General features: G+C 37.1%; 1 pseudogene; it reads left to right on the top strand.

The window, feature by feature from the left end:
- The window catches only part of LOC101326276 (metalloendopeptidase OMA1, mitochondrial-like), a 42,626-nt pseudogene extending 26,318 nt beyond the window's left edge, over positions 1-16,308 (top strand).
- The last annotated feature ends 8,581 nt before the right edge of the window (positions 16,309-24,889 follow it).

Below are 24,889 nucleotides of genomic sequence, written 5' to 3'. Positions count from 1 at the left end.
ACTTCCCAAATTCCTCTTCCTCTCTATAAAAACATTCTCCTTTGTGTGGAGGACTTACCTGTGTCTCATGGTTGCAGACCCCAAATTACAATTCTCTGCTGATCATGAATACACCTGTCTTTGCTGGAGAAATATCTGGCAGTCTATTTGTTTCTGGTCAACACCTTCCTGTAATTCAACATACCTGAGATCAGGTCATAGCTGCAAAGCTCTTTGTGAACTTACTCAGTGTGATTCTCCAAAAAATAGTAATAAATGTTGGGTTGTGAAAATTTAATAAGATAATCCATGAAAGCAATTAACACAATAACTTGACTATAGAAAGGAGTCAGTCAATAAGTAATAGCAACAATACTAAAATGATTAATAATAATTTATTTTTTCTTTTCTTTAGAATGAAGTAAATTTTGTTTCTCCCTATGGTTTTCTTCTTTGATTCTTATTTTGTCCTGGAATTCACATAAAACAAACCTATTCCATCTCTATGTATGTATAGACTGTCTATAGAGAACACTCAATAAATGTTAGCAGGTCACCTAAAATAAAAACAATAATAGCTACTAATAATCATGTTTTGTTTTGGTCTTTTTCTTACATTATGTAACATATTCATGACAGTCTTGTAAGATGCGTTATTGAATTAGGTTTTAACATGTGAGGATACTCTGGTCCAGAAGTTTTCATTTCAATAAGAAATGGATACAAGATTTAAGCCTGGACTGCCTGGTTGTTCCCTTCCCAATATGCTTTTCTATCTACCAGGTTAAGCTAGATTCCTGTTTCAGGGAACAAATTGCAAACACACACCCATCATTTTGTAAGCTGTAAATCTTGAGCACAAAAAAATTTTTTTAATTTATTGGTAAAATTTTAGGTACCAATGAGGATCAATGGGAAATGTATTTATTTTGAATAGAGTAATTTCTAGAATCTTTTAACTCATACAAAAAAGATATTAGTACTTCTAGACATACGTTTGAAGATGTTTACCATGTTTGAAATCTTGGAATGGATTCTGTTGATGTTACTGAAACTGGTTTAAATGGAGAGTTTGGGGTTTAGGGCTTTTACCAAGCAGCTTGACCAGCTGAAGGCAAAACATGTGTATCCAATATAATCTTGTAACATTTTGAAGACCTGGAATTTGAAGGTGACATTGCATATTTCACAAGTTTGCAGTTGCTAACAGCCACAAATGTTAGACACTCAGGAAGAGTACAGGTTGGATGTTTCAATACACCTGAATTCAAGGTGATAACAAATGCAACATTTCTTTGTTTAGCTATAAGATTTTGAACATGAATATAGTGGGCCACAAAGTTCTAGACTTGAATTTTTACCCAAGAGGATATATTACCTGGAAGTATGATGATTTAAAAACAATTAATCAGTGTATTTTTTGCTTGCTAGTTCAGTAAAAGTAAAGGAGTTAAATTCTTCCCGTAGGAGGATAAAAGACAATCATGTGGTTCTCTCTCCCTCCTCTTTGGCTCAGGCAGTTGTGATTACCTTTTCAGGATAACAATAGCAAGAATTGACAAAACAGACAGATATGCTGGAAACCCTGAGTATAAGGATCACTTTGGGCATGAAACACACAAGGGAGGAATGTTCTGGCACCATCACCACATGTGGTCACAATAACAACAGAGGGAAAAATCCAAAAAAAATTTTATGTATATTCATTATGCAAAATAAAATTCTGTTCTGAAATGTTGCATGGCTTCCATAAACAATTGTATTATTTGAAAAATAACAGAGCTACATGCCTCTGATTTATGTGAAATCTTGGCTTGGTTCTCTCATTTTGAAGAAGTTTTAAACTTTCCTTCATATTTAATTATTTAGTAAATTGAAGAATACCAAAGAAAGATTATTTTGTCCCACTGAGAAAAATCTCAATATTATGCAGTATATATTAGCTTCTCTTTTTTAAACAGAAAAACAGAAACAGATTTATAATTCTTTCCAATCTACCTCTCAAATAGCCAGAATGGCAAGAATCAACCTGGCAGAATGACAACCAAAATTGCTCTTCTAGTAGAATGTATATTCTGGGGTAAATACTGAAATAAACAAGAAAATATATAACTTCAAAGTTTTAAGCTATGAAGAAAATAAAATAATGCAGTGTAATAGAGAGTGGCTTTGGGTGTATTCATTTTCTATTTCTGCATAACAAATTGCTAGAATTCTAGCAATTTAATGCAGAACAATTTATCAACTCACAGTTTTCCTAGATCGGGAGTCTGAGCATGAGTTAACTGGGCCATCTACTCAAGGTCTCATCAAGCTGAAATCAGCATGCTAACTGGAGTTATAGTCTCATGTGGAGCTCAGGGTCCTCTTCCAAGCACATTCATGTTGATGGCAGAATTCAGTTCCTTGCAATTGTAGGACTAAGGTTTTTGTTTTCTTACTGGCTGTTGGCCAGAGGTAATCTCAGCATCTTGAGGCCATCCTGAGGTCTATGCCATATGACTCTCTGTGGACTCTCTCACAAAATGATTTTTTACCTCTCCCATAGAAACAGAAGAATATTTCTGCTTTCAAAGGATTTGCTTGATTATGTCAAGGCCACCCAAGATAATGGCCCTTTGGATTAATTTATAGTCAACTTACTAGGAGCCTTAATTACATCTGCATACTCACTTGTGCCAAACAACATGGCATAAATCATGACAGTGATATTCTAACGTATTCACAGGTCTTATCCACACTCAAAAAGACTGGATTGTACGTGGGTATGGGTAATTGTGGGTCATCTTAGAATTCTTACTATTTCAGTGCATAGTAAGCCCACAACTCTAACTAGCATAGCCAAGAAAGACTTCCTAGGGATGTCATATTTGAGTTGAAACTTGAATGTTGAGAAGCAGCCAGCCATATAATAATCATAGAAAAAATATTCCAGCAGAAGAAATGACTGTGTGAAGTCTCTGCTGTGGGAGATAACTTTGTAGGTATGGGAAACAGAAGGCCTGAGTGCCAAGGGAAGAAGGCTAAGATCACGGAGGAACTTGCAGGTCATGCAAACTTCAAATTTTAAGATAATTAATGGGCTGCATTACAAGATTCATATGAAATTCGAGTTCAGTAGGGAGCTCAATAGAAAGTATTAGGATGATTTAAGCAGTAAAGTACCATAATCTATTTCTTTATAAAATTTCAAAAGCTTTCAGGTTGCTTTTCATAATTACTTTATACATTTAGTAATTAAAAATGCTTGCAGAGTTCAATTACTTAGATGAAATGGAAAAATTCCTTGAAAGACAATAAATACCAATGCTCATGAAAGAAGATATAAATAACCTGTACAGCACTATATTTATTTTAAAAATTGAAATACAGTGAAAAACCTCACACGAAGAGAACTCTAGGCCATGCTGTTTTAATAGTGAATTATACCAAGTATTTAAGAAAGAAAAAGCACAATTCTTTAAAAATTCTTCCAGAAATTTGAAGAAAGAACACAACACAAATCTTTCTATAAGGATAGTGTTCTTTGAATACCAAAGCCAGACAAAGAAATTATAAGAAAAAAAAATTACAGATTTATATTCCGTATGAATATGCATCCAAAATTTCTTAATATAGTTTTGCTAACTTAAGTCAAATCATATATAAAAGGATAATACATCATGATCAAAATTGTTATATCCTAGTAATGCAAGATTGGCTTAATATTTTAATATTTGACTTCATCAATTTAATTAACCAGATTAACAGGCTAAAAAATATGATTATCTCAGTAGATGCAGAATAACATGTATCACTATCCAATATCTATTCCTGAAAAAAAAAAGTCTCATCAACCTAGAAATAGAAGTCACATTCCTTAGTCTAATGAAAGGCATCTATGAAAATCATATACTTCACACCACATTTAATGGTAAAAAACCCAAATGCTTTCCCTTGAAAGTTAGGAACAGAGAAGAATACTCAGTCACTTCTATTCAATATTGTAATAGATGTTTTAGCCAGTGCAATAAGTCAAGAAAAATATAATGACTTGGGTGTCTATATATGCAGAAAAAAAATGCTTGAATTCTTTTCCTTCCTGAAGATCACCAGCTTGCTTGGACGTGTTTGTATGACCTCAGTCTCCTTTAGAATAAGGTAGGCCTTGGTATCACCTCAATCATTTTTTTACTTCAATAGTTGAGGTAAAGGTGGAGGAGAAGGAAAGAAACAGGTGCATGGTAGATGACAGTGGCACCATTCTGATAAGCAAAGCACATTTACTTTCTTGTTTCCAGCAGCATGGCTGATGCACATCATTTAGTATTTCAAAGATACTTTATCTTTTCTCTCCTATTTAAAAACAACAAATGTTTTTGGGAGAAAAAGACACTATTTATTAAATGTAGACTGTATTACAAGTATTAGTATATAGAAGCTACTCATATTATTTTCAATAATTATTATTTTCAATCTTATTTCAACCTTATTTACTCATATCTATCCTACGACGTAGGCATTACTAACCCCAGATTTCATTTTCTAACATTAGTATGACAGAGATCATAAGTGGCAGAGCTAGAATTTGATCCCAGTTCCTTTTGACTCCAAGTCCCCTGCATGTTCTCTTACACAAACATCTTGTTACCCATGTCAATGTTCTCAGTCAGCTCTCTCCAGCCAAAGTTTTAAATATGTATAATTACTGCTTCTAATGTAGCTGTATTAAAGCAGTTTTGAAGTTAAATGAACTAGATAATATATATTAAGTCATATATGTGTGGGTTTTCCAATATCCTTCTTTCATTTTCAGCCTGAAATAGAATATTTGAAGGGTAATATTTTTATATTCCCTTGCTATTTCTATGCTGCGATTTATGTATATATATATATATATATATATATATATATATCTTTGGTCTGTGTTCTGCCTTTAATAGATTTGGAATACAATACAGAAAATATAAATTATACATTGGACATAATAATATTATAGAGCAACACAGGTGGCCTGGTGGATCAAACACAAGATTAAGTGTCAAGAAACTTGAGTGGAACATCTCTTGATATTTAATGCTTACTTTATTTCTTTTTTGTTCTTTTTTCTTTCTTTCATTTTCTTTCCTTTTTTGGTTTTAAGCTGCATAAGCCTTCTCTTCAGACAACTTCTTTAACTAATATCTTGGCTTTTTCCTTAGCTCCATACCTTAGCAAATCTGCCAGTAAAAACACTGTGACTTCACTCTTTGATTTTACCATGAGAACTCTTCATTTTCTCCTAAACATCTCCATCTTGGAATTGTCTTTCAAACAATCCTTGTTAATGTGAATAATTGACAAGGCAACAAGCATTATACCAGGCATTTAGGAAGATGCTAAATAAACTAAATAAATATTAGTTTTGCTTCTATTTCTATTACCTTGAAAATTTTATTTCACAGTCTTTTCTGTCACTGCGTTATGAGCTAAAGGAGAAAAGATAAAGAGAAACAATTGCTTTTAGCACTGACTACTTGCCCTCTGCTTCAGATTTTCCTCTTGTAAGAAGAGATATTGATGATTTTGAAATATATAGAAATAGCTTCATAGCCTAGGGTCAGTGGTCCAACTAATTGATTTAAAAGATATGAATGGATTTACTAAGGGTATATTGAGTACACAAACACTATATGTAATTTATTTCTTATAGAACTTACAATCCTTTTAGTTTCTATTATATGAATTTAACAGATAAAAGAAAAGAGAACCAGAGATTTAAAGAAAATCACCCAAATGAGTAAATGCCAATGCTAAAATTTGAAATTGGAGATTTCAAGTCTCTCTGACATCAAAAACCCTTATTAGTAACATGACATTTGGCATGTTGCTTTGAGCTTCAGATTTCTCAGTTGAAAAGAAAGGTGGGTGGTGGTCATTCATTTCATTCTGAAGTATTTATTGAGCTATTATATGCTAGACATATGCTAAAGATATAATAGTAAGCTAAGCACAGAAATGATGTGTAACCTTATAGGGTGACAAATATTAAAATAAGCATACTGAAAAATGAATAACCAGAAACTGATTTCAGATACTCTGGAAGATAGAAACATGATTCTATGTTTCATTCCTATGCACATAAGGAATGTTTGGAGTAGGGATAGAGGGGGAGAGGGTGGGCAATTTTCCCTTGGGAAGTCCTGAAAGAGAAAATAGTGGGAGCAGATGTTGGTGGTGAGAGGAGCATGGCTTTTTCAAGGACCCGAGTTTTGTCATTGGTACTGGATGGAGTGTAAGGGAGATTTCCACAACAAACTCTTTCTAACCAATGCAGTTGTTCTGTGGTTTAAAGTCAAACAGGAGCAAGGCTAGCCAGGGGAAAGTGCTTTGTAAATTAGGAATCACTATGTTAACATGAAGGTTTGTGGAAGTTTTGCTGATTTCTTATTTTAAATGACTAGAACGTTTCCCCCTAACTATTCTTAATGTCTTAGCATAGAGTGGAGTCTTTTCGTGGCATAAAAGTGGGGTTTATGGAGGAGCTTCTGTTTCAACAGTGACAGAGCTGGAGACAATTCTCAACAGACGTTAGCTTAACTCCTGGGGTGAAAATGTGCTTCAAAGCATCAAATATGCAGCCTCTGGCTGTTTCTAAAGAAGCCACCCAGAGACTGACAATTCTGCATTTGTAGTTTGATTAAACATAAATGTGGGCTTCTTAGCTGAAGTGGGGAGAGTCAGAGAAACCCAGGTTGTTTCATGAGCCAAAGGACAGAGGAGAATTCTCCCCACTGGAGAGTGAAGGAAGCAGTGGAGAGAAACATATAAGCTGGTGACTGATGGGTTGGTAGGTGAGTGGTCCTGCAGCAAAGACAATAAATTTCCGCCTGGGAGTCTTGCCCACCTTCCTCCCAGGTTTGCTTTCTAGTGAGGACTGCACCATACCCTCTTTCCAATGCAAGATATGGGGATAGTGACTCATCTCCTTCCCGATCAAAACTATTTTCTTTTACTCAGAGCACCTAAGAACAACTGCTTGCTGAATACAGCTTCCAAATATGTATGTAAATGTTCTTAAGACTCCTGGCTTGACTGTGTTGGGGGTTTAGGAGTCTACTGTCAGGTACTGCGTGAAGTGTTTAATGTTGCTTCTGAAGATTGTTATCTCTTGATTTAACCTGGTGCTCTGTAAAGGAAAGGCAGCACGGGGCCTGGTGACATGCATGGGCAAGGGGCTATTGCACTGGTGCTACCACTGTGGTTCATTTGTCACCAGGTAAGCTATTTATCAACCACTCAGAGCCTCAGGATCCAGCTCTGTGAGACGTTTAACCAGAAAATTCCCTTCTAGCTATAAAAATATATTCCTTATTTAGATTATTTAATTTTAGGTTTAAACTAAAAGAAAACAAGCTATCTAAATGATCATGAATGTAACAGGTAAGGTTACCCTTTTGTAATGAAAAAACACCTCCTAACTAAAGTTCATATGTTGTTACATCAGAGACAACCTGGTTTCTGAGGATGAGCATGGGGGAAGCAAAAATAAAAACAGACTGGGGTGAAAGTAACAAGACCAGGTTCTAGAACTCTGCTGCTGGTAAGCTGTGTGCTCCTTCATCTCTGGTCCTTGACCTGGCTGAGACTGTTTCCTCATTTGAGAAATCCTATCTTACCTTTTTTTAAAATTAATTTTTATTGGAGTATATTTGCTTTATCTTGTTGTATTAGTTTCTACTGTACAGCAAAGTGAATCAGCTATACATATACATATATCCCCTCTTTCTTAGATTTCCTTCTGATTTAGGTCAATTACACAGAGCATTGAGTAGAGTTCCCTGAGCTATACAGTAGATTCTCAATAGTTACCTATTTTATACATAGTATCAATAGTGTATATATGTCAGTCCCAATCTCCCAATCCTATCCTACCTTAAGGACAATATCAAGATAATAATCAAGACGTATTTCTGCAGCATTTGACATTCTAGAAACTCTTCCTCATTTGTAATCTCAGTTCCTTCACACACCACCTTTCCAATGAGGATGGGAATACCCAGGTACGGGAAAGTTACAATGTTTCCCAGGTAACAAAATCTCATTGTCCTCATGGGGCAGATGTACACCCTAACACAAGCTCTTCAGTGAAAATGTGTCATACTCATGTAAATATCTCTTACTGCTCTAAGATAAGAAACTGTTCAATTTGCCCATGAGAAATGAAGGTGAGGACCCCAGGGAGGGGAACAGTGACTTGCGGGGTGCGGTGTGGTGAGGCTGATCCATGGTGCCTATGGGTCCCTGTACACCACCACTACACCTCTATTCCTCCTCCTATATCAGACCCTCCACCACGCATGCTACTGTCCATTATACCTCCCTACTTGGGACCAGAACCCACCTCATCTGTTTTATCCTCTCCACATTTTTTTTCTTAGCAGCTTATATCACTGAGACTTCCAAGGCCCTTGTTAGAAGGAGGTAGTTAGGGATAGGGGACTATAGTCATTGTAAGTAACATGGTCAGAACCTATGCTTACTTAGTCCATGGACCATTATCCCTACTCGGTGCACAGACTTCTATTAAGCAATGCTTGAAGAACAGATAAGGTCATGATCAAGGTCATTGATGCTGGAAATAAGTTGCTGAAATTAAGGGTCATGCAATATAATTTAAAAAGTTTCTTATATCACAAAGTCATTGAAAATGCTAATAGTAATGGACAGATGCAGGAATTATAGAGCTGCAACCATGAAGATTGTGACTTTGCATTCCTGCTATGTATCAGGTTAGACAATCTTCATTCATTCATTCAAAAGCCCTTTGTAGATCATATTCAATGTGTCAAGTAATGTGCTGGGGGTTTTAAGAAGAAAGACATAGGCTCTGTTTTGGGGGAGTACAGACATTAAGTATACATGACACATGTGTCCCTACTTATACTTTCATTCTTCTGGCAGACCTCATGAGTCACAGCACAGTTGCACTCATAAACTATCTCAGCATAGTGTAACTGATTTCAGGCTTGGTTTGAGTGGTAAAACTATTTCTTCTAGTGACACTGCAGAAACATTCATGAATATATCACTGAGCTCCTACACTGTACTTGAAGTCCACTAGAATGCCCAGTTTCTGCTACATGAATATACACACCAAGAAAGGATAAGTTCCACTATCAATATTTTATTTTATTTTATTTTTCCTTATCAATATTATACTCAGCTTTCTAAGTGGATTTCTCTTCAAATGCTCAGTTTCTGACATTTCTAGTGCCCTTCACATTGGGAAGTTTGCAAATGATTTTAAGGAAGAGTTGCATGGATATTAAAGACAAGCTTTTTGCTTCTTGTATGAGGATAGCAATCTCTTCCCACTCAAGCATGTCTTCAGTGAGAATTTATGAAGTGCTTTGTGCCTATTGGACACAGCAGATTTTGCGACAATGAGAAACCATTTTTGACCTCAGTTTAATGGAAGAGACATGTATGAAAATAAATACCAATCATAATAAAGCAAAGATAGAGGAATGTACAAAGCTCTAGGAGAATCCAGGGGAGAAAAAGATTAATTCTGCCAGTGAGCATCATAAAATGCGTTTAAAAGGAGGGATATTTGAGCTGGATCTTGAAGGGTAAGTGGAGTGCTGTAGGCTGAGAGGATGAAAATAAGCTTCCTAAGAAAAGGAAGAACAGGAGATCCAAATACACTGAGGTTTGAAAACACATCATGCAAAATTAAGGGTGATAATATAGTTTGGGCACAGATTATGAACAGACTAGAATGCCAGGTTCATAATATTATAAATGAAAGAGCAAATAATATCCCTGACTTGTTTACTAACATTATTTCCAGTTTGTGTATTTTCTAGGCTGATTAAATGTCCACAAGCCAAGGAACTATTGGTTTCTGCCACTAAATGAGCTGGTTCATCAACATGGGAAATCTTTTGTGACCTCCCAGAAGGAAAAGGAAGAGAAGGAAGGGAGAAAGGAAGGAGGAAAGGTAGTAGGGAGGAAGGAAGGAAAAAAGCAAAGAAGGGAGGAAAGGAGGGAGAGAGGAAAGGAGAGAAAGTGAGAGTGAGGGAGATCGAGATAAATTGTAACTGAGAGAAAAGAAAAAAGGAGAAAGTAGAGAGGGAAAGAAAAAGTAAGAAATCATTTGGGTTCACTGCCAACAAGAGTTAGGAAAGCTGATTTCTTAAGATAAACTGAAGTAAAATAAAATATGCTCCATATGTTGAAACTGTATACTTAGTTTGAGATAAACAAAAACATGTTTGGAGAATAGCTGCCATAATTAAAAAGAAATTAAAAGAAAGAAAGAAAAACCATCTGGGGATAAGTACATATTTAAACTCACACACACACACACACACACACACACAAACACACAGTGATTCCAAAACTTGAAGTTTTTCTTGATTTAAGTAAACTCTCTTGTTGCAAAAGGGCATTGCATCAGTCTTTGCCCAAGCACCAAACAATTTATGTTCCACACTGGAGCTATACAGAGCTACTCAGCATTACTCAAACACCAAAAGACCTTTCAAAATCCTGTCCTTTGCTCCTGCTTTCTTCTGTGCTATAAACACACATACTCCCTTTTCTCTCTGGCTGACTCCGACTTCCTCCTGAGTGCCCAACTCAAATGTCAGCTTCTCCCAGCAGAGTGCCAGACACATGGCAAGGTTGATAATGGCTTCTTCATCTGTGAACTTTATGCATGTGTATAAGTTTCCTGTGGCTGCCGTAACAAAATACCACAAACTGGGTGGCTTAAAACAATAGTTTATTGTTTAACAGTTCTGGAGGCTAGAAGTCTGAAATTTGAGAGTCAAGATCAGGTTTGGTTTCTTCTGAGGACTCTGAGGGAGAATCTAGTCCATGACGTCCTCCTAGCTTCTAATGATGGCTGGCAGTCTTTTGTATTCTTTGGACTATAGGTGCATCACTCCAATCTCTGCCTCCATCTTCACACGGTGTTCTCCCTGTGTCTCTGTGTCTTCACATGGCCATGTTCTTATAAGGACACAAATCATGTTGGATTAGGGCCCCACCCTATTCCAGTATGACCTCACTTTAATTTATAAGACACATCTGCAATCACCTTATTTCCAAATAAGGCCACTTTATGAGGTACTGGGGGTTAGAACTTCAGCATGTCTTTTGAGGGACACAATTCAACTCATAACAACAAGACACTAATATAGATATAGTTTCACTGAAGATGTATGCATGTCTGCATCCCCAATCCCTAAAGAAGTTGATAAGAAACTCCTTTGCAAGGATTATATATATATATTTTAACCTAGTGTTTACAAACTAGCATAGTCAATTTAGTAAATTCATAGCTCATGTCTTCGAAATTGAATTACATTTTGAAAATTATGGACAGAGTGTTCCTGATTAAAGCTAAAAGGAAGTTAAGAGGTAGTTAAGTCTACACTTGAGGGGAAACACACAGCACATGGTGACACTCTTGTCATTACAATTCCAGACAGAGATTTCTACCTCTACAGTGGGCAATGTGGCAGAGGAGAACTGTTGCCTAGAATAACCTAAAGGGATGAGCATCTGAGAATGAAAGACCCATGTTCAAATATAGTTCTCTCTAGGTAGCTATATAGTATTGATACTATCACTTCTCCTCTGTTTGCCTCAGTTTATCCTCCAAAGATAAAAATTAGACAAGAGAGTGACTTTAAAATTTAAAGATGTCTAAGAACTCTTTTTTCAAATGAAATTTTCTCAAAGCCCCAATTTAAATAGCAGTTCTTTGTGAAGCTGCCAGAGATCAGGTGAAGAAAGTGAGCCTGGAATGCCACTGGATTAGTCATCCCCAAGGAGTCTCCACAGAAAGCTCTAAAGAATTCTGGAAACATAGATCTAAAACTACTCAGTCAGATGAAGGTCCAGTTCATATATAGTCATAGACATAGAGGGTCATCCACTAAAAAAAGAAAAGAAGGAAGAAGAGAAGGACAAGGAGGAGGAGAAGAAGAAAAAGAAGCAGAAAAAGAAGAAGGAGAGGAGAAGAAGAGGAGGAAGAAGAAGGGGAGAGGGAAGGGGAAGAGAAAGGAGAAGGAGAAGGGGAAAGGTAGAAAACTTATTAGAAAATAAGCTGCTAGGGAGGAAAATTGTAAGGAGAACCAAAGATCTTGGACAAATTTTTCATAGCCATAGAAAGGCATTTCAAAGCATCCTCCCAATTTTATCTTTGTAGTCATATAGTAAATTCTAAATTAGGTTAGCCATATTTTTTACAAATAATGAGTTCTTCTGGAGCAGGCTCATTTGTGTTTTAACCCCCCAGTACTTATTCACTGTGCAGGACACATGATGGGCATTGTAAATGTTTGCTGAATGAATGAATTAATGCATGTCTCAAACTGTTTTAAAATTTTCAGGTAATCTTGGAAATGTATCAGGATGAGAGTAGGCATAATTTGAATGTCAGTATTCTATTGAATTTGTATAAGAGAAATGAAATACTGTGGTCAAATCTCTAGTGGCTTTATATTCCAGATTCAACACAGTTGTGAAGAGGGAACACAGAAAATAGACATTTTTTCGAAATTGTCTTGGAAATTAGCCCAAGAGCCAAATGTTTTACTTATTGGTATGTTTCTTATCTCAGACCGTAACTAGTAAACATTTCAGATCACACATACACACAATGTTTGTTTGTATTTACTGTAATTCCCTATGCAACTCCAGATGCTTGGACCATTTAGGCATCTAATACATGTTTGATGAATTAAGGAATAAATGAAGGGACACTTGAATAAAATGAGCTAAGATTCTGACTTCCATTAGCAAGCTGTTACCAGTTTTCATTGGCCTAGTTTAAATGTAGTCCATCCATTTGGAAAAAAGGAATGGAAAAACATGGTACAAAGAACTGATCTGTCCAATGCTTTTTAATCAATACTTAAAATATAATCACTTGTAAAACATTTCGTACTGCATGAGGTAGAATACTGGGTTTTGGCTCCGGGCTTGTCCCCACATTACTATGTGAGATTAAGTTTTTGGCTAAGAAGATTGAGCTTGGTCTCACCTACATTAATATATTCTGACTTTATAGAACAAAGATGAGATTTTCTTTAGGTCTGATATAGTCCAAGATGATTCTGACATGATTATATATGAGGTTGGACCATTACAATATGTGTACATCCCAGGCAGCCTTTTGATTTGGTATCTTTGGTAGGCAGGCATCATCTCAAAGTTTTACTTTAAAGAAATAAAATTTTGTCTCTTTGATTAATTTCTAGGGAAAGTTGTAGAAAAAAATTCACCCTCTGTGCCTCAAGCAACACACCTCTGGCTCCATACTTATATTGCACCCTATTTTCGAAAGGTCTGCAATTAAGTGGAGACCTTCTTCTTTTTTTTTAATTAATTAATTTATTTATTATTTATTTTTGGCTGTGTTGGGTCTTCATTGCCGCATGTGGGCTTTCTTTAGTTGTGACGAGCAGGGGCTGTTCTTTGTTGCAGTACGCGGGCTTCTCATTGCGGTGGCTTCTCTTGTTGCAGAGCACGGGCTCTCGGTGCACGGGCTTCAGTAGTTGTGGCATGTGGGCTCAGTAGTTGTGGTTCGTGGGCTCTAGAGCACAGGCTCAGTAGTTGTGGCACATGGGCTTAGTTGCTCTGCGGCATGATCCTGGACCAGGGCTCGAACCCGTGTCCCCTGCATTGGCAGGTGGATTCTTAACCACTGTGCCACCAGGGAAGTCCAGTGGAGAACTTCTTCTTACAAGAAAGTTTTATTGGGTATTATTTGAAAGTGGAACATGAATGGGAGTGGTAAGGGATTGCACTTACAGCTCCTGTAGCTTATCAAACATTTTTTCCAACTATATACCATACTGCCCTGAAAATTCTGGCAAATTAAGCATTCTCTACCTCCTGACACTTCCCACTCACTTTGTAAATTATTTCCCTGATTGATGTCAGTGTGACACGCCATGTTGGATCACGCATTTATACAGCAGCTTAAAACTCACAGTGCTTTCATTGGCCTTATGTAGATAAAGTCTCCAGATCTTAGTAGAATTAGCTGGTGAGATTGATTTCTACTCATTTTTCAAGTAGGGAAATTGAGTCTCAGAGCTTTCACGATTTATGAAAGGATAGATAATAAAAATGGATGGAATAGTGCCTTGAATCTGAGTATTTGATTTCTAGTTCAAGGCTAATTCACTATACCATAGTGCTCTAATGAGCGTTCAAGAATCAGATTTGCAAAAAAAAAGAAAACTCAGCTTTACTTGTTCATACATTCTTTCCTTCAACGTATTGACTGAGCATCTATTATTTGCAGGTATTGTGTCTGGTGTTGGTGTTCTAATGGGAATCAAGCCAAAACCCTTTCTTTCATTGAGTTTACAGTAAGGGAGAAAAAGATATAGACAATTGCAAAGCTTACTAACTCAACCAGAAAAGCAAATAAACAAACACAGTCACTAATTGGAGGGACTCATCACTTTTGCCACTGTTAGGATAAATCAAGCAAAAGAAAGATAAGCTTCATCTGTGGATTGTAGTCCGCTAGTAGAAATTGTGTTTTCTTCTGATTTAATTCACTGGCCAACTGGAGAAAATGTAACACACTAGCTGTAACCTCACCAGACTGTCATTTAGTGCAAATGAACCATATAGTAAGTCAGTATCAGGGCCTGGGAATAAATCAGTGTGGTGAGTTGACTTTTCTGCTTGGAAACTTTTATTTCCATAGGATTTTCAATAACAAAAGAACAGGATGCCTCTAGAGTACCAGAAGTAAGGAAATTTGGATGACTACACAAAAATTACTGCATAGAATGACTCTTTTTCAAGGCACCTACTGATAAAAGAAGTTGTGTTCATCCCTGCTCTTTCAATATCGTGTCCTCCAAATTGTTCTCCCATAAGAGACATCAGGAGTTTCCACATTTCACAGTTTCAACTTGACCGATTCCTCTCTTATTGATAATTCTTAAACCAGTGCAGAAACTACTTGTAATCATTGTAAGTATTCAGGGAAATAAGGAAATGGTGGCAAATACTTCCTCCTAATCAGAAGGAACTATCTAAAGAAAGTATAAAGAAGACAAAAATTGGAAGTTATTACTTGGATTGCTACTTGCAGTTGTTTTATTTTACTCAGCTGGAGTAAGTCCAGTCATAGGAAAGAGCAAGCTACTATAATGGGGAAAAGAACATTTCAGAATTTTATCAGTACTGGAACATGAAACATGAATGGAAGAATTTTAAAATGATATGCTAACTCAGAAAGATGCCCCAAATCCCAATCCTTCCCTCCCTCACACCCTTCCCCCTTGGCATTTGGGATTAGCAGATGCAAACTAGTATATATAGGATTTATAAACAAGGTCCTACTGTATAGCACAGGGAACTATATTCAGTATCCCGTGATAAACCATAAAAGACAAGAATATGAAAAATAATATGTATATATAACTGAATCACTTTGCTGTATAGCAGAAATTAACATAACATTGTAAATCAACTATACTGCAATAAAATAAGAAAAAGAAAAACAACCAATACCACTGTTAAGGACAAGACGTGGTTTATCATCTAACTGAGCACAGTAAAGATATCCTAGGGATCTCTGAGATTATTCATGTGGTTGATTCCCCAGATAGATGCCTTTGTGATTCCAATTTTAGTATATGTGCTGAGCCAGCACTTCCTTTGTGATTCCAAATGGACAAATGTTTATCTTCACTGAGCTTTTACATAGTGGAACTGATATTCATCAACTTTTCTTCCTTCTGGGCTATGAAATAGAACGTGCAGTACTTTGGCAGGCTGCAATAAAAGACTAGCTTGATTGATTTATTGGATTTCTTAGGTTTGATTTTTCACACAGTGATTTGGGCCGTTTGTCCTTGAGATAGTTGGGCACTTTTGAGAAAGTCCGCATTGCAAGATTATATGTTTGATTGACCAAACAGTAGAATATTAGAGGCTGCAGTTGACAAAATTGGACTATAGTTTGCTGCAAAGTCTTGTGTGGATGTCAGAGCCAGTCCAGTGTTTCAGAAGCAGATGAAATTTGCAGGTAGCCTCCATGGTCATCCCAAGTTTCCAGAATGGTTATGCACACACCCTTCTCATGGAAATTGAGCTGAGCACTTTGATTGATTCTTACCACTGGCTCTCTGTAATTGCCTACTGCTTTCTGGACCAGACCCTCAATTACTATTCAAACTTGGCATGAAGCATTTTCTTGAAGAAGCAGAAAAAGAAGACCTAAATATCACTGTTAAAAAAATGGATACTCTTCCCATTTAAAAACAGGAGCAAATGCCATTAACATACAGAGTTGAGAAAAAAGACTGGAAGTTGATTTGAAATGTTTGAGTCACAGGACGTGTAGAATGCAGCAATCTATCATTTTTATATTACTTTATTAAAAATGTTTGACATGAAAACAAAAGTAGATAGTCTGGGTCAAGCCATCTATGTTACAGGCGTTAACTAAATTCCTCTGATGTATTTATTTTTTATGAAACACTGATTATTTTAATCTATTTTAAAATTTTTCAATGAGAAAAATGTCACAGAATAAATTTATATTACACTTTAAAAAAAGTATTAATTGCATCTCTACTGTGTGCAAGGGATTACTCTAAGCCTGTGGGGAAAGTGACCCAGAAATCAATCCATCCTTGCAGAAAGCCTGTTACTCAGTCTCTGAAAAATCAAGCAGCTCAGTCTTTAGCCTCCATTTGGAGGATGCCATGCACCTGGCTCGAGAGTGGAAGAGAAGCTAAAGATACCTTGGGGTATTGTCTTGATATTTAAGAAAACATTCAAAATTAGGTCTTTTGCTCAATTAGCAGACCACCTCAATGAAAAGATACTCCTTCAAGTGAACATATTTACCACTTAATTAGAGATCTTACCAGAACCTGTTTTTCCTTATGTCTTTTGTTTGCCAAATTCCTTTTGCTTTACTTTTCAATGGATGGTAGCTATTCTCTCACAAATGCTGTGCCCAGAGTGGGGAAACAACATTCCTACACCTTTTCTTTATCTTTCTATGCTTAATTTTTTTAACAGAACTTCTTTTTTAGAGCAATTTTAAGTTCACAGCGAAATTGAATGGAAAGTACAGAGTTTCTATTGTGTCCCCTGCTCCCCTCTCCCACATACTCCCTCCCCTGCCATCAACATTTCACACTGGAGGGGTATATTTGTTATAATCAATGAGCCTACACATCATTATAACCCAAATCCACAGGTTATATTAGACACGCTTATGGTGTTTACATTCTATGCATTTTGACAAATACAAAATGACACGTATCTACCATTATAGTATCGTATAGAATAGTTACACTGCCCTAAAAATCCTCTGTGCTCTGTCTATTCATCCTTCCCGGGCCCCCAACCCCTGGCAACCACTGATTTTTTTACTGTCTCCATACTTGTGCTTTTTTCCAGAATGTCATATAGCTAAATCATATAGTATGTAGCTTTTTCACTTAGTAATATGCATTTAAATTTCCTTCATGTCTTTTCACAGCTTGATAGCTCATTTCTTTTTAGTGCTGAATAATATTCTGTTGTATGGACGTACCACAGTTGATTTATCCATTCATTTACCGAAAGACATCTTAATTGCTTCCACATTTTGGCACTTATGAATAAAGCTGCTATAAACATTTGTGTGCAGGTTTTTGTGTGGACACAACTTTTCAACTCATTTGAATAAATACTAAGGAGGGTGATAGCTGGATAGTGTGATGTAAGATTATGTTTAATTTTGTAAGAAATTGCCAACCTATCTTCTAATGTGGCTGTACCATCTGGCTTTCCCACCAGCAATAAATGCGTGTTCCTGTCGCTCCACATTTGTGTATTGTTAATGTGCTAGATTTTGGCCAATCTAATAGGTATGTAGTGGTATTGCATTGTTGTTTTAATTTGTAATTCCTTAATGACATATAACGCAGAGCATCTTTACAAGTGCTTGTTTGCCATCTGTATATCTTCTTTAGTGAGATATCACTTCAGAGATTTTGCCCTTTTTTTTCTTTTTTTTTTGCGGTACGCGGGCCTCTCACTGTTGTGGCCTCTCCTGTTGCGGGGCACAGGCTCCGGACGCGCAGGCTCAGCAGCCATGGCTCACGGGTCCAGCCGCTCCTAGGCACGTGGGATCTTCCCGGACCGGGGCACGAATCCGTGTCCCCTGCATCAGCAGGCGGACTCTCAACCACTGCACCACCAGGGAAGCCCGATTTTGCCCACTTTTTACTCAAGTTTGTCCATTTTCTTATTGTTGAGTTTCAAGAGTTCTTTCCATATTTCAGATAACAATCTTTAAAAGATATGTCTTTTGTAAACATTTTCTCCCAGTCTGTGACTTGTCTTCTCATTCTCTTGATCTTTATTTTTTATATATGTTTTCTATGTGTAGAGGAAACATGGGTTTATTTACGAAATTTTGGGTAATATAGATAATTTATATGGGAAAAGTGATACATAAAATGTCCTCCGTCGTAACTGGCTTGTTATCTGGTCTATCACTAAAGGACCCTCAACTTTACAGGAAGCCAAGTAATGTTTCCTTCAGGCAGGACAGACACACAGACAAACTAGGAGCTCTCAGAATAAAAAAGAATATTCCTGCAACTATAGGGTAGGTCAGGCTAAACCTGGAGAAGTAAACTGAATAATTATTTGTTCTTAATATCTATAGGCAAGCTGATAGAGACAATTAGATATTTCTGGCACACAAATTATTACCCCAGAGGACATACAAAATCTCCAGAAAAGGAGTCATTTTTGACTCCTAGTGTACTTTAGGACTATTTTATTAACCACACCCTAGGAAGTTCTTCATGTATTATCAGCAGTTCTTAACTGTGCTCATGTAAATAAAGAGGCAAGTAAAACAAAATACCAAATGAATCATACTGATTCAGAAGATTGTCAAATTAATGAATGCTGTGAAATCTTTGCCTTGAGACAAGAACTTGAACACAAGCAGAACTAAGATCTGACCCTGCTCTCATAGAAGTCAGGACTCCACATACTATGTCAGAGAGAGAGAGAGAGAGAGAAACATTTGCACTCTGAGACAAACCAAAGCAAAATAAAACAAATAAAATAAGCACACAGAAAAGTATTATTCTGTCAATCACTAGCTCCAAAATAAATACAAACTTGAACTTTTTCCTACAATGTTAATTAAACAAACATTACCCTTGTAGATATAATAATTATGTGAAAAGAACTGCTGTTTTTTCCCTCCATGAAAAGAAAATCAATAATCTTTGTAATCCTTATAAGATCTTTTTTCCTTTAAATTTTATTTGTATTAAAAAAATGTCTGACATCTTCCATGTTACAATTACAAAATTAAAACCAGTATTTAAAAATAAAACAGAATTGAAATAGTACAGACCAAAAACAAGTGTCTGGCACAGGATCCCAAGCTATTAACTTGACAACATGTTTCTTGAGCACCTTTGCCATACTAGGCACTAGGAATGAATCTGTGAACAAAAATACAGTGACAAAAACATAAGGGGGTGAACATGAAGCATGATGACATTTCACATCAGATGGTTAGAGAAAATCTCTCAGATAAAGTGAGATCTGAGCAGAGATGTGAATAAAAGAGAAAGTTAAACAAGCAGAAACCTGACAAGAAGATTTCTAGTACAATGAACATTCAAATCCCTGAGGAGTTTGCCATATTGAAGGTACAGCATAGAGGCCAGCATGGCTAGACCAGAGTGAGAGAGGCTGAAAGTAGCTTGAGATGGGCCAGAGCCAGATCACATAGAACTTTGTAGGTCATGGCCAAGATTTCAGATTTTCTTCAATTTAATGAGAAGCCATTGGTACTCAACAAATATTTGTAATTGATTGGAGCAATAATATATCAGGGGGGAAAAAAGCTCTTAGTGTTGATACACATTTTCAATGGTCATCTAATCCAAGATTTCTCAGTCTTGGCACTATTGACATTTTGACCTAAACAATTGTTGTAGAGGCAGTGCTATGCATTGTAGGATGTTTAGCAACATCTCTGGCCTCTATCGCTCCATGGCGGTAACATACTTCTTCCAACTGTGGCAAACAAAACTGTCTTCAGACGATGACAAATGTCCACTTGCCGCAGTTGAGAACCACTGATCTAATCCAATCCATTTTACAGACTGAGTAGCTGTGAGGTTAAATCACTTACTTTAGAAAAACAAAGTCAGTTCTACCATTAAAGAAGAAACTAATAAAATTAGACACACACACATGCACACATATATGTTTTTAAACACATATAAAACACATCATCTAGTGTTTTCAACTACCTTGTGAGAGTGTTACCTTTATTCCCATGTATAGATAAATCACTTGACCCTCAGAAAGGTGAAGTGATTTGAAGTCCACTCGTGGCTTGAACTCAGATCTCTAAATTTCTGTCTACTTTAGTACTAAACTGTCAACTTAGGATGCATTTGAGAAGACAATAACAGAAGCTTCCTTGAGTGTTTTAGCAGAGCGTCATTCAATGCCAATTCAAGAGATTGGGAGACAGGGACCCCTGGTCGTCCAATCCCACTTTACTAGAAAGGAGAAATAAAAAAGAATTGGAAAGTTAATGCAAATTCTCATTTCCATTTGTTTAATCTAAAAATAGTACGAAAGATCTTACTCTATGACTGTGCCATACACCTGGGCTGCTTTGTGGTTTTTTGTTTGTTTGTTTGGTTGGTTGGTTTTTTTGGCGGTACACGGGCCTCTCACTGTTGTGGCCTCTCCCGTTGCGGAGCACAGGCTCTGGACGCGCAGGCTCAGTGGCCATGGCTCACGGGCCCAGCCGCTCAGCGGCATGTAGGATCTTCCCGGACCGGGGCACGAACCCGTGTCCCCTGCATCGGCAGGCGGACTCTCAACCACTGCGCCACCAGGGAAGCCCGGCTGCTGTGCTTTGACCAGAAGTTGTTTCAAAGGGGCCTGTCTGAAACCGTATTGAAAGGAAATTCTCAGTCTCTGTGGTCTTCAATGAGAGAGGTGCTTATTCTACTTGTTTCTAATTCACCAGAGGTTTTATTACTTCAACTCCCGACAGATTATTGGGTGGATCTGGTAGGAGGGTTTCAAATCAAAACAATTTGTGGGTTGGGGGTTTAGAGTTTGTAGGACTATTATTTTCTCTGTCCTCCTCTTGAGAGAGACTGATGTGTCCAGGAAGCTGAGAGAGGCCTCTCTGCATCTCTGTTTACGGTACAGTATTGTGCCCTGATGGATGCATTCCTAAGTTGCTAAGTAACATAGAGGACTGGCATGGGGAGTGGGGCAGCGGTAGGAATGAGTGGCACAATAGCATTAAGATAGAAAGAAGGCTGGGCAGAAACTGTTGGTGTCTCGCTCACGTCACATCAAATTTACTTCCACACACAGATGTCTGCTTACTACGAATCCCTGTGTCTCTGACCAAGGACTTCTTTTCACTGCTACAAAATGCCCTGGCGAGAGCAAGTACTAACAAAATCTTCTAAATACAGCTCTCAGATTTAAGAATAACATTCATGCATAATTCTTATAACCTGGCATTCTAAGTGAGTGAAAAATAAAAGAAATATTAGAGACCATACCAATAGGTAGAATGTGGCTTTATCATGGTAGCTTATTTAAGACCAAGAAGTGGAGGTGGTGAATGTGGGGAGGTGGTATCAGCCCGCCCATCTGCATAATGACTCACATAAATCTGAGTCTTCCAGGCTGACATGATATTTATGGTGCATCCTCTGTTAAAAGTGGTCAGATATGAATGCTAAGTATGAATTCACAGAGAGATATGAATGGACCAACAAATGGTCCAGTACAAAATTGAAAGCCTTTGCTTTTTTAAACAATTTTTAAATTGAAGTATAGTTGATTTACAATATCTTGTAAGTTTCAGTTGTAAAGCACAGTGATTCAGTTATATAGTTATATATCTATAATATAGTATATAGATTCTTTTTCATATTCCTCTCCATTATGGTTTATTACAGGATACAGAATATACTTCGTGTGCTATAGAGTAGGACATTGTTGTTTATTTTATATGCAGTAGTTTATATCTGCTAATTCCAAACTTTTAATTTATCCCTCCCCCCTTTCCCCTTTGGTAACCATAAGTTTATTTTCTGTGTCTGTGAGTCTCTTTCAGCTTTGGAAATAAGTTCATTTGTGTCTTTTTTTTCCTTTTAGATTCCACATGTAAGTGATATCATATGATATTTGTCTTTCTCTGTCTGACTTCACTTAGGATGATAATCTCTAGGTCTATCCATGTTGCTGCAAATGGCATTATTTCATTCTTTTTTATGGCTGAGTAATATTCCATTGTGTGCGTGTATGTGTGTGTGTGTGTGTGTGTGTGTGTGTGTGTGTGTATACACATACACATAAATATATATACATACCACATTTTCTTTATCCATTTATCTGTTGATGGACGTTTAGGTTGCTTCCTTGTCTTAGCTACTGTAAATAGTGCTGTGATGAACATTGAGGTGCATGTATCTTTTCAAATTAAGGTTTTCTCTGGATATATGCCAAGAGTGGGATTGCAGGATCACATGGTAACTCTATTTTCAGCTTTTTAAGGAACTTCCATACAGTTCTCCATAGTGGCTGCATCAATTTACATCCCCATCAACAGTGTAGGAGGGTTCCTTTTTCTCTACACCCTCTCCAGCATGCTTTTACTTCTGTTATGTTTGCACACACAAGTAGAGCTTCCTTCCAATTTAGCTCGCACAGGGAAAGTGAGTTAGGCTAAGCTGGAGGACAGGATCAAGTACTCATGCTTTGGAGGGAAAAGCAGTGATCCTGGGGACAGGTGGAAGGGAAATCCATGGGGAAGCAAAGAGCAAAATCCACACACAGCTGGATTCATGTGTGACAGAGGCTTTCTCTGTGTTCCCAGGGTCATGGTTTGAACATGAGTTATTTAACCTGGGCTGCTGATCCAGCCTCTCCGTTCACCAGGGTGACTGGTAAGGAAGCTGAAACAAAGCAAACAGCAGGCCAGTCCTCACTCACTTCCCCAGTGATGGGTGCAATGCATTCTAATGGTTGTTTCAACTATGATCCTCCCTGGGCCACACAGGAACTAGCCTGAGCAAGACAGAGTGACGTAAAGAAATAAAGTGACTTTCCTATAGCACTGAGTTGTCCTTCTTGCTGGAGAAACAGATATTCCTCATTCTAGAAAAATCCGACACATAAATATCTAAGCATTCAGAGCACTTGCTTTGTTTTACAAAGTGATTCACAGCAGGTTCCCATTAAACTACCAGTGGAGAAATAGCCAGATAGGTTTATCGGATGCCTATAAGTAAGGCAAGGGGCATTTCATAAGCTTTTCCTACAAATTAAAAATGAAGGTTATCCTATAGGATCTAACCATATTTGATATTTAAGAATCAACGTAATATTCAACTTGATAGTGATATTAAGTTTAATAATATTGAACAATTGACTTAATATTCAACTTAATAGTATTGATATTAAACTAGACTTTCCAGTATGTGGCCTTTTTTAGCATGGATTTTTCTGGAGAATCAAAAAAAAAAATTATTTGTGAAGAAAAAGAATCACCAGAGCCTAGTGTTTGTGATTCTGTTTAATTTTAAACACTCATTCAGAACAACATCAAGATTTCTTTTTCCCCCTTCTTTTCCTGTTCTCATGATTGATTTATAGATTAGGAAAATTGCCAATCTAATAATTTAAAATTCCATTTCTCCATTTCTGAACTGTTTCTCTGCTATGATACATAGGATGGATATTGGCCATAGGCCATACATTTATCTTCTAATTCCAACATCTCCCTCTTAGAGAGACCTCTAACTCCATCCCTACTGGAAGGGTAACCTTGAATCCAGGTTCACTGAAGCCTACATCCAAGTTGATCCTAATGGGACACTGCAAATGAGAGCAAAGTGTTCTTATTTTGGAGAACAGCAACTTAGTGGCCAAAAAAAAAACAGACCCACATTCTCTCTTCCTGAAATATCTTCACCTGGCTATGATCTATTCACTCCCTCATCTTCAAAACAATTTCTCCAATGTTACTATTATAGTAAGGCTGTTTCTAACCACACTACTTGAAATAACTTTCACTAGTACAGCCTATCTTGCAGATTTACCTCTTTTTCATCTTTCAGCACACTATGCATTTATTTAATTGTTATGTTTATCTTTTTTTCACCCCCAATAAAGGGTGCCTTTCACAAGGTCAGAGATTCTTGTCTGTTTTCTTCATTGCTATTTCCTTGGCTCCAGAGAGCGTGTAGCTTGTAATAGGCACTCAACACATGTAGAATATAAATGAATGAAAATTGCCATTATTCCTATTTTATACCTGAAAAAATAACAGCGGCGCTTGGGAAGGACAAATAATTTGTCAGCTGTATGGCTAGTGAAAGGTAAAGCAGTTCTGAAGCCCCACAGTCTGTCTGCCTTCAAGCGCATGCCTCACTGATTACACTACATTGTTTTACAAGCTCTTCTCTGACTGTAATCATTCCACTTGCTAGATGGGCATTTTGTTTGGTTGTAAAGAAAATCCATTCTTTGGGCTTTTCGTTTCCTATCATTTCCTTATTAGTGGCCTAATTGACAAAGCCAGGGGTGTACTAGGTTCATATGTCATGAAGAAAAAACAAAACAAAACTATTTTGTGGGTTTGTTTTAATGTTAGGTTCACAAAGTGCAAAACAAGCTAGCCAAAAAATTTTGCATTATTTTGGAAACCCTTGCATAATCCATAGGGAAACAAAATACAAATGTTCTGGTTATTTTACATGGGGTTTCAATAATATTTGATGACTAGAGTCCGTAGGGCTTTTTCAAAAATAAGCAATGGGAAGTTGGGCTGAGTTAAGAGAGAAAGAGTTGCAACCCCTCCTGCACAATGCTCAAT

This window comes from Tursiops truncatus, chromosome 17 (genome assembly GCF_011762595.2).
Source record: "Tursiops truncatus isolate mTurTru1 chromosome 17, mTurTru1.mat.Y, whole genome shotgun sequence".
In the NCBI taxonomy this organism is placed as follows: Eukaryota; Metazoa; Chordata; class Mammalia; order Artiodactyla; family Delphinidae; genus Tursiops; species Tursiops truncatus.
This window is presented reverse-complemented; position numbering and strand designations above follow the sequence as displayed.